The sequence below is a fragment of the Eumetopias jubatus genome, unplaced genomic scaffold (genome assembly GCF_037043125.1).
Source record: "Eumetopias jubatus isolate StellerSeaLion01/CBP00866 unplaced genomic scaffold, mEumJub1_p1.0 scaffold_16, whole genome shotgun sequence".
Classification (NCBI taxonomy): Eukaryota; Metazoa; Chordata; class Mammalia; order Carnivora; family Otariidae; genus Eumetopias; species Eumetopias jubatus.
In genome coordinates, this window is record NW_028274822.1 from 50,924,076 (window position 1) to 50,934,998 (window position 10,923).

Consider the following 10,923-nt stretch of genomic DNA (forward strand, 5'->3'; position numbering starts at 1 on the left):
AGTTGCATGCTCTATGAAGTGAGCCAGCCAGGTGTCCCTCAAATCGGCATTTCTTATCTATTACCCTCTGAGCCCTTTGGGAAAGAACAGTCTTGAACAGAATGGAGGGCAGAAGTAAAAGTGTTTGGGAAGCCGCCCCCCACCCCCTGCCAGAAGTCATGGAAGATCAGGACAAAGCCTAGGTTCTCTGTGCCTTCTTTTCAGGTGAGGACTGATAGCTGGAGCCAATGACATGCTTGTGTCTGACATTTGGTTGCTCTATTAATTACACAGATGGGTAACTTTTCATTAGGCTTCCTCATTCAAATTTGAATATGCCTTCATTCTCTTTAGGGTCTTTAGCAAATTAGATTTCTGATTTATTTTATAGAAATTTAACTCAGTTATTTTTAATGATGAAGAAAGAACAGAAATCATCATTCATAGAATTTTTAATGGGACAAGTGATTTCAGTATTCTTTAGGGGAAGTATTTTTGGGCAAAAGTTACCCATACAGTCCCCATGATTATTATTTCAAATATGAAACTGAATGAAAAGAAGAAAGATTTGCTGATTTTTGTGTTTGAGATTCCTGTACCTGAGGCACAGGGAGTGTTCAATTTATTTGTAATACTATAAATTATGCATTAGATTAGCATTTTTGGTGATTTATTTTCTCACTTATTAATTTAATGAATACAGTTTTTCAAAGTGAGGTTTAATATTGTGAGTAATACAGTGGTAGTAGGGATGAGGCAGACCTATCCTCGTGGGTTCAGTGAGAATACCTTCATTTTCATAACTTACAGCATTATCCCTTATATAAGAGAGATTGAACCAAATGCCACGCTTCCTGCATTTGCCTGTATTAGGATGGTTTGTTAAAGAGGAAACATTTTGTGTTTGGCTGAAAGTAGCAATTTAGAAAAAAAATCTTAGGGAAATTTTAAGAACTGAATTATTGTCAATGGTTCTAAGAACTTATAAATGAACTGTGACAATGGAAAAAATGGCATTTGAGACATTTCTCAATATGAAAGAATATGAACTAGTGTCAGCAAGAACTTAGAAACCAGGTTTTTAAAAAGATTTTATTTATTTATTTGACAGAGAGAGAGAGAGAGCACAAGCAGGGGGAGCAGCAGAGAGAGAGGGAGAAGTAGGCTCCCCATAGAGCAGAGAGCCTGACATGGGACTTGATCCCAGGATCCTTGGGTCATCACCTGAGCTGAAGGCAGACGCATAACCGGCTGAGCCACATAGGTGCCCCTAGAAACCAGATTTGATTATATTTATGGTATGTGTGAAATAATAAAACTATGTTCTTTCATTTTAATATCTATGAGTATAAAGCCAACTGAGTATCTAAAGTCTGGAACATACTTAGCTCACTCACAGTGAAGGTGTGATCACTGGCATTGATGCAAAATAAAATTCACCAATAAGCTTTAAAAGAAAGAAAACATGATCAACAATGGTTACTGTCATATAATAATATTAGTCTATGCACATGTTGGAAATGCAGTTGTTTACTGAAGTTCCATCTTAAAAACAAATTATACAGAATTCGTTTCTGGGGATATTAAATATAATTTGAGTAGGTTTCCCCTCAGTCAATCAATCATATGTGGATACTTCCAGGCGAAATGACTTTGTTGAAAATTTTGGAAAATTAGGTGACGAGGTGGCCGAGGGGTTAAGGCGATGGACTGCTAATCCATTGTGCTCTGCACGCGTGGGTTCGAATCCCATCCTCGTCGGCGGCTCCCCCGCTGCGCCGGTGGAGAGAGGTTTTAGCTCTTGGTGAGCGAGAGGCTTCGCTAGCATCTTGCCGAAAGTGTTTGTAGGAAAAAACCAGAAACAGGCTAGAAAATTTTGGAAAATTAGTTGGTTTGTTCTAGTTCTTGGTAGTCATAGCTCTGTCGGGTTGCTGTTCACTGCTACCAGATCTTCTTATTTTAAAAAATGATTTGATATGTGCATATGTTGAGAAATGATTACCATGGTAACTTTAGTTCATATCAATCACTTCACATAGTAAAAAATTTTTTCTGGTAATGAAAACTTTTGGTATTTACTCTCTTAGCAACTTTCAAATATGAAGTACAGTATTGTTAACTATACTTACCATGTTGTATGTTACTGCCCCAGAACTTTTTATCTTATAACTAGACAACCTTCATTGATTTTGCCCATCCCTCACCCCTTGCCTTTGGCAATCACCAATCTGTTCTCTGTGTCTTTCCTTTTCCAAGTTTCCACATATAAGTGAGATCATATGGTATTTGTCTTTCTCTCTCTGACTTATTTCACTTAGGATAGTGCCTTCAAGATCCATCCATGTTGTTGCAAATAGCAGGATTTCCTTCTTTTTACAGCTGAGTAATATTCCATTTTCTTTATCCATTCATCAATTGATGGACACTTAGGTTTCTTCCATGTCTTGACTATTGTGAATAATTCTACAATGAACAAGGGAGTGCAGATATCTGTTCAAGATAGTGATTTTATTCCTTTGGATATATATCCAGAAGTGGAATTGCTGGATCATATAGTAGTTCTATTTTTAATTTTTTGAGGTACCTCCATATTGTTTTCCACAGTGGCTACACCAACTTACATACATTCCCACCAACAGTGCACAAATGTTCCCTTTTCTCCACATCCTTGCCAACACTTGTTTCTTGTGTTTTTGATAATAGCCATTCAACAGATATGAGGTGATATCTTATTCTTGTTTTGATTTGCATTTCCTTGATGATTAGTGATGTTGAAAGCTTTTCATATACCTGTTGGATGTCTTTTCAGATCTTCTCATTTTTAACTTTTTTTTTTTTTTTTAAGAAAGGGAGAGTGAGTGGGGAGGGGCAGAAGGAGAGGGAGAGAATCTTAAGTAGGCTCCATGCTCAGCATAGAGACCGATGCAAGGCTTGATCTCACCACCCTGAGATCATGATGACTGGAGCCAAAACCAAGAGTCAGACACTTAACTGACTGAGCCACTCAGATACCCCAGATCTCGTTTTTAAAAGAAGCAGGAAGCTGAGCTTTGTTTTGTATGAGATCTTCTAATTTTTAAATGTTGGCTCAATTTTTGTGAAGGTGCCTTTTGGCCGAAAGGAAACCTGTGTGTGTTCCATTGGGGAGAGAGATCTGTGTGGGGAATCGATATTGATGTGAAACAGAAAGAAGATAGGTTCACGACCACTATGCTCCTCCCTTTTCTGGTGCCTTAGGGAAACTTCTCCATCTTCTGAACTTTAGCTTCCATTTATTCAAGAGGGGATTGGCACATTCCTGGTTCTGGGATGGGCACAAGGAACAAAACATTTTTTTCCTTTTGTATCTATATGACATGATGAATGTTAACTGAATTTATTGTGACAATCATTTCTTTTTTTTTTAACATTTATTTATTTGAGGGAGAGAGAAAGAGAGCATGCATGTGTGTGAGTGGAGGGAGGGGCAGAGGGAGAGGGAGAGAACCTCAAGCAGACTCCCTGCTAGTGTGGAGCCCGCCCCGAATCAGGGCTCCATCTCATGACCCTGAGATCATACCTGAGCCAAAACCAAGAATCGGATGCTTAACCAACTGAGCTGCCCAGGTGCCCCAGCAATCATTTCATAGTATATGCAAGTCACTATGCTGTACACCTTAAACTTATATAGTGCTGTGTGCCAGTTATATCTCAATAAAACTGGGGGAAAAGAGGGGATCAAGTGATATGTTCTCTAAAGCTTCCTCCTCTGTAACTCTTTGACTTGCTTTTTCTATTTTGTACTGGCAACATGCTGTGTTTCTTGAAGAATCCTCTATTTAATACATGAAATTCATACATTACTTGATTTCTCATGTGTTTTTCATATGCTCATTATGTTTCACATAGATGTTCTCAGAGCAGTAGCACACTCTGGAGCAGTTGTAACTTATTATTCTTTTGTTTTGACATTGTAGGCTTTTCAAGGATTATTTTCTTAATTTATAGTCCAAGTAATAAAGTCCATCTTCTAGATATAAAGAGAATTAGCATCATAATTATTTTCTCTTTCCTTCCTTCTTTTCATTTGGTGTGGAATTATCTCTTGGACCATGGATAGGTAGCAGAGAATGAAACTAAACTTAACAGATATTTAGTGAATTTCAGCTTTTCAGGCCGTCAGTCTGGTTAATCCAGTTCCAGTTTTTACTTCGCTTTTAACAGTGTAGAAATTCTGAAAATTCTAACACTAGCTGTAGGAATTCCTGTTTTGCAGGTTAGGCTGCAGAATTTGGTTGTTTATTAAGATTGGTTTCTTAGATTCCCGGAATTATTTTTTAGCAATCTGGGCTTGTTATGCCATCTAAAAGTGTCATACCATTTTTTAAAAAACAACACTCAAGTGTAAGAAAAACAATAAGAAACAGGCAGCCTCATTGTAAAATTCTATTCAGAGTCCCTAACCATTTGTCAAGGTCTCTCTACATATTTGTTGTGAAAAGGTATCCTTAGCAACCAAGATCATTGACTTTTTATATAAAAGAGACCCCAGCCCATTCTTCTAACATCTAAAGGTTCCACTGCTTGACACTGGTTTGCTTTTCCTTCCCACGATAACAAGCACAGATGGCCAGATGTGACAGCAAAGCACGGGGGCCACTCCACTTGAATGAAAAGTGGGATGTGCTGTAGGCCAGGCACATGGTGGTTTTCTTCCTCAGCACTCTCTTTTTTATCTTTCATCGAGACGCTCATAGCAAGGCTGCCCCACAAAAAGAAATCTGGCATTTCATTATGGCACTAGGGAAAATGAAGGGGAAATAAAAATCCCTCTGGAGCATTTTAAAAATGTAGAATGAAAGAGAGCTATATGAAATTCCACCTGGAAGCAAAATGTATATTCTTACAAATTGTCCTTATTGAGAAAAGAATGATAATGAGAAAAGAATGATTAGCCCCTAGGATGGTTGTATGACAATCGTATGAGGGCATACCTGAGAAAAACATGGACGCTGTTTCCTAATTTTTATCCTGAAATTGGTGATTTCTTTAATCAAAGGGAGTTCCTCTGCTTCTAAAGTGGCTCCTTTTTTCATAAACTAGGTTGGGGAAATTTTCAGAAAGAAGCTTTCATTTTCAAAATTTTTTTTTGGAGATACTAAATACCCTTTTCCCTTTCTTCTGCAGGAAATTCCAGCAAATGTCTCAATTCGCGACCATGAAAGAAGTACCGGCTTCCTGAGTACAGGCAGCGTTCACACAAGTTAATTTCCAACCAGTCAGAGCTATCTGCTAAAGTGGGAGGGGGACAGCAATGATAAAAACCAAACCCTTCCTTTTTTTTGGCGCTCATATTTTGGGTAGTTACTTCCTGCTTCTAACTTGGTTCTCTTTGCTTCTGTTTAACTGCAGAAATGTTTCCTAGAATTGGTGGTTCACACTTAGAAGCCTCTGCACTTGACAACTTAAAGATTTCTTTTTACCTCTCCGTGGCTGACTATTAAGTGACATTTACAATTCAGGCAATGTTTTGTGTTTCTGACCTGCCACTTTCTATGTGGAATAAGGACAAGCAGCTTGGGGAATCTCACTCTGAACAAGGCTCCCTGAGCTCACAGCGAACACTGTGTTTCCTCATGAGATGTAGGAATAAAGAATTAGCTCAGGAGGTGCAAGGGACCTTCTCAGACCTTCTCCTCTTATAGAATTCAGATCTGGTTTCATAGTCTTCCAGTTTCTGAAAACCCAAGGTGACTTTGGACATGAGGCATCTGGGCATAATGACATAATTGTGGACAGTTGTGTGAAGGAGTCACAAACACAGGGAAAGTGGGAGACCCTTCCATTGTAGTGTAGCTTGTACCTATGGTTTCTGGTTTTTTTTTTTAGATTTATTTTATTTTTATTAACATATAATGTATTATTTGTTTCAGGGGTACAGGTCTGTGATTCATCAGTCTTACACAATTCACAGCGCTCACCAAAGCACATACAGGACTTGCCGGGTTTCTTTCTTTTTAATCAGCTCCCCTTAAGGTACTAACTCAAGCAGTTCTATTATTTTTTGGTTGGAAATGACCAAATTCGCTCTTACATTAATCAAGGAAAAGGTTGTTCCAAGTTACCTTATGGTCTTTCTCAGGGAGAAATCACCCCTTAAGAGAATGGGAAACTTCTTTTATGCGGAATAAAATGTGTGTACTACCCAGCAGATAAAGCATGTAAAGCAAAGAGGTTAGGCTGTGGATGTGGGATCTACTATCCAACAAAGGCTCTTTCAGGCTCGATTCCTCAACCGTCAGTCCTTAAGGGAGAGGACATTTGCTTTTTTAAAATGTTATTTTGCCTTACATCAAAAGACCATCAGCCCAAGTAAATAAACAGAACAAGAACAAGTGCTCTCAAGTCCAAGGTCGGCATGCCATTAACAGCCAAGTAAACCTGGAAAAAAAAATCTGATTTTTTTTCTCCTTCTCGACTATATCCAGAAATAATCAAGCGCTTCCTTGGCTCAAGATACTAACTTTGGTAAATATGTAGATGTAGTATGTTTCCATTTCATTTTTGTGTTCTCTTTTCTGTTGTATTGAAGGTTTCTGTGAAATGGTACACTTCAAATTGCTTCTGTCAATTCCAGTTTTGCTTCCTTTCAGTTAGGCAGCAGCTGGGGAAAAAAAGTGCAATTTAAATAATTGAGTTATTTAAAGTGAAAGATATGAAGGCTGAAGTTCTTGCTCACTAATATAAATTGTTTCTAGTCTCAATTGGCTTTATGATAGATGGTTCCTATTTGCTGGGTGGATTGTACTCTGTGAGTCAGAGGATTTCCTATACTAAGGTAGAAGTAGTTTCAGGACTATATCTTGGTCCAGATGGTCTTAAAAAAAGATCGCTAACCTACAAAGGCCAATTGCGGCAATTTTGGCCGTGAGAAAGAGTCCTTCAAATGGGCCACTAGGTGGTGGTGCTGCACCATAGGAGCTGAATGCTGTCTGCCCTCTTATTTCAGGGCTGGGCATATTTGTGGGGAGGTAACTGATCACTGATGTCTGTGCTCAGAAGCAATACCGTTGGCCCATGCAAAGGTGGTCTTTATGTTATATATCTGGTAACTGGATATTCTGTTAACCTTTTGTCAAGGCTGTGATTTGTTGAGTGAACAAACTATTGTTTGTCTAAAGACCATGATGGTTTTTGTTTTTGTTTTTGTTTTTAATTGGAAAGGAACTGTAAGGGCAAAATTCAAAATTTGTTGAGATTTATACGTAAACATTTTTTACATTAATTTATTCTTTCCAATGGTTGGTTAAAATTTCCCTGACACTGGGACGCCTGGGTGGCTCAGTCAGTTAAGTGTCTGCCTTCAGCTTGGGGTCATGATCTCAGGATCATGATCTCAGGGTCCTGGGATTGAGCCCCGCATTGGGCTCCCTGCTCAGTGGGGAGCCTGCTTCTCCCTCTGCCTGCCACTCCCCCTTCTTGTTCTCTCTCTCTGTCAAATAAATAAATACTATCTTAAAAAAAATAAAATTTCCCTGAGACTGAGGACTTTGATGGCTGAATGGAAAAGAACGGCTGGCCAGAGTTGGCCTCATGAGGTGGCAGGAGCTCTGCGCTGGGTCCTGAAAAAGGAGCTGGAAGGTTGCTGGGTGAGGCACCTACTTGCTGGGCCTGTTCTCAGCTGCAATATGAGAGATTTGGATTGGACACCACTAAGGTCCCTTCTAAATCTAACAGTCTATGATTATCTGATTTTAAGCAGTTGCCAAGTGTAGAAGCTCCTGAAGGCCATTTAATTTTATTCTGATTTACCAGAAAGGCATATGAATGTTATGAATGTTTATAGTATGGTAAATACTCTTGTTTAATGTGAATAATGCTCTTGTTGAATAATGCTTTTGAATGATGCTCTTGTTTAATGTCAGAAGTTATGTTCATTCCTGGAAATCCAAGATATGGAATGAAAACTTTGAAGTTTTAGTTAAAGAAATGATGAAACTGTTTATTATAATATTATCTTAGGCTTCATTTTTGCTGCCAATGTATTAGAAACCACTGGCCTTCCATTTGCTACATTTAAAATTACATCAGAAGTTCAAAGACAAATACCGTACGTATATTCTCATCTGTATGTAGAATCTAAAAAAGCTAAACTAAAAGAGTAGAATGGTGGTTGCCAGGGGTGAGGGGGTAGAGAAAATGGGGAGATGGTCCTCAAAGGGTACAGAGCTCTCTTATAAGATGAATAAATGGGGATCTAGTGTACAGCATGGTGGCTATAATTTAAAATACAATATTTAAAATATTGTATTATATACTTGAAAATTGTTAAGGGAGTATCACCACACACACACACACACACACACACACACGACACAAACAGGTAATTATGTGAGGGGATGGAGGTGTTAACTAACCTCATTGTGGTAATCATTTTGCAATGTATACATATATCAAATTATCACATTGTCCCCCTTAAACTTACATCTACTCTATGTCATTTTTTAAAGGGTTTTATTTATTTATTTGAAAGAGAGTGAGAGAGCATAAGCAGGGGGAGGGAGAAGGAGAGGGAGAACTAGGGAGCCTGAGATGGGGTTCGATCCCAGACCCCTGGATCATGACCTGAGCCAAAGGCAGATGCTTAACCAACTGAGCCACCCAGGTGCCCCATGTACTGTATATCAATAAAATCTCAATAAAGCTGAAAAAATTAAATTCACATTAGAATTTTTGGATCATAAGTGTGACTATAAAGAATTATATAATCTTCTTGTAAGGATATGATGTATTTTACAGAGTTGTCTATATATTCCCTTTGAATTAATTTATTGGTTAATTTTCTTTTAAGTGATGTAGTCATACATTCAGAGAACCAGTAATGTGCTCTGCCTTCAAGGAGATTACATTTTTCTAGTCAGATAATTAGACAAGCAATTACAAGAATATGTGGGTATGTGATCTAAGTGGAGAAATACAAGATTCTCTGAGAGAATATAGCAATAGAGAAGAAAATTACTAATACTATAGCAACTTCACAAGGAAAAACTACAAGTAGATTCAATTTCACAGGGATGTTTAACAGAAAAAAACGATCCTTTAACAGGGGAAACAGGAAAAAGCATTGTGTGTCTGTGTTAAATGGTTTTTTCCTTTATGAAATCTGGAAACATGTAAAAATTTTTCAACATTTTGATTATAGATGCTATAGAAAAGCTACAGAAATAAATACGAAGGGAATATTTTTCTTTTAAAGTTACATAAACAGTTGGAGCAGGAGAAAAACTTTAAATATCAGTAGGCTTCCTCCCTGACCTTGTTACTCATATTCTTCCTTGAGGAAAATTATGAACTCCTAATTAGAACTTCAAAGTTGCCCCAAATGTGAAAATAAGAAGCAACAGTTTGCGTTTGCAATATAGAGCGTTTCAGATTAATGACAACTTTTGCTTATGCAAGAAATAAATACACTGAAATCTGTCATTCATACTGTGAACAAAACAAGGGAGAAAATATTCCTAGAACCAGTGATTCATAGTTATTTTTGTTGGGGTGAAAAACCATCTCTTGAGAAGGACAATGGTTCAGTGAACAAATGCCACAGTGCATGGGCTGACACAAGCCATACTTGTAGCTGAATGGAGGAGGAAGAAGGTTTTTTTTTACAAGGCCAGTTTTGATGCAATTGAAATATTACATTTTTAAAACTCTACTCATTGTTGATGAGTAATCTGATTTTAATGATTGTCCTTTGTTTGAGTTACATATATTCTGACAACTAATTCCCCTTTCCACCCCCAAATAGAATTTTTGAAGTTTGGTATTATCCGTTATTAATGTTTTCTGTATTATTTCCACACCTTGGGCTCCTTCTAAGTGCCACATCCAATTGTAGCCACCAGAATGTATTGTGAGCCCATCTCCCGGGGACAATTTCTGGGGCATTTATATTGAATTAGAGAATGTTAGGGGCGGACATGGCTTTAAAGAGCGCCTAATCCCTTATTTTACAGATGGAAGATTCAGTCGCATTTAGTTACATATCTGGTAGGTCATGGAGCTCCAACTATAACTTGGAGAAGAAGAGAAAGTACGAGAGAATTTGTTTTTATGAAGAATTTACTGGGATAGCCATGGAACACACCTTATTTAATTTTAGTCCTCACAATAATCCTTTGTCATGGGCAAATCTTTATTTTTAGATGAAGAGATTAAGGCTCGAAATGTAAAGGAGAGCAGTCTAGATCTAGTTTGCTGGCTTTTCACTCACTCATTCCTATCTGTTGAGAGGCCATCTGTGTCACGCACTGTGCTAGGGATTCAGAGGTGTGCAAACATAAATGGATTCCAGGCTCAGCTTGCTTACCATTTAGCTGCAGAGACAGACATCGTCTAAATAATCACACCAAAAGATGTAAAATTACCCCATGAAGGCTCTGAAGGATAGGACAGGTCTTTTGTTCTACATCATGATACAAAACCAAGTGGAACCATTTCCCATGAGTGTGGTCTTTGCAACAGCTTGGCTAACCAAGTGCTAACCTCTTGGAGAGCCAGTTTGGGGAAGAAGCTGGACCAGTTGGTAGGATGACAACAGATGGACAGGGTGCCACCCTTTGAGTAACTTCTCTGAAGTCTCATGGTCTTGTTTTCCTACAGCTTCCTGTAGTGATTTTTCTGGCATAGTTTTAACAATAGCTGTGTCAACTTTTTTTTCAGTTGTAGGAAAGACTTGCTTTGTGAAATTCTGCTCAGGAAGGTACAGCTCGCATTGCTCTCTCCCAACCACACTTTCTGATCTTGATAAAACTCCATGGAAATTGATTGTGATAGGGATGATGACTTCTCCTTATTATGAACTGTGATCTTAAAAATTAAGTTGCCAGTGTGCCTGGGTGGCTCAGTTGGTTAAGTGTCCGACCCTTGATCTCAGGGTCCTGGGATCAAGCCCTATGTTGGGCTCTG

At 38.3% G+C, this 10,923-nt stretch overlaps 1 non-coding gene across 1 annotated transcript; it reads left to right on the forward strand.

Annotated features, from left to right (window-relative positions):
- Nucleotides 1–1,658: 1,658 nt before the first annotated feature.
- Nucleotides 1,659–1,740, forward strand: TRNAS-GCU (transfer RNA serine (anticodon GCU)). Its single transcript has one exon. It is a non-coding gene; the product is annotated as a tRNA-Ser (tRNA).
- The last annotated feature ends 9,183 nt before the right edge of the window (nt 1,741–10,923 follow it).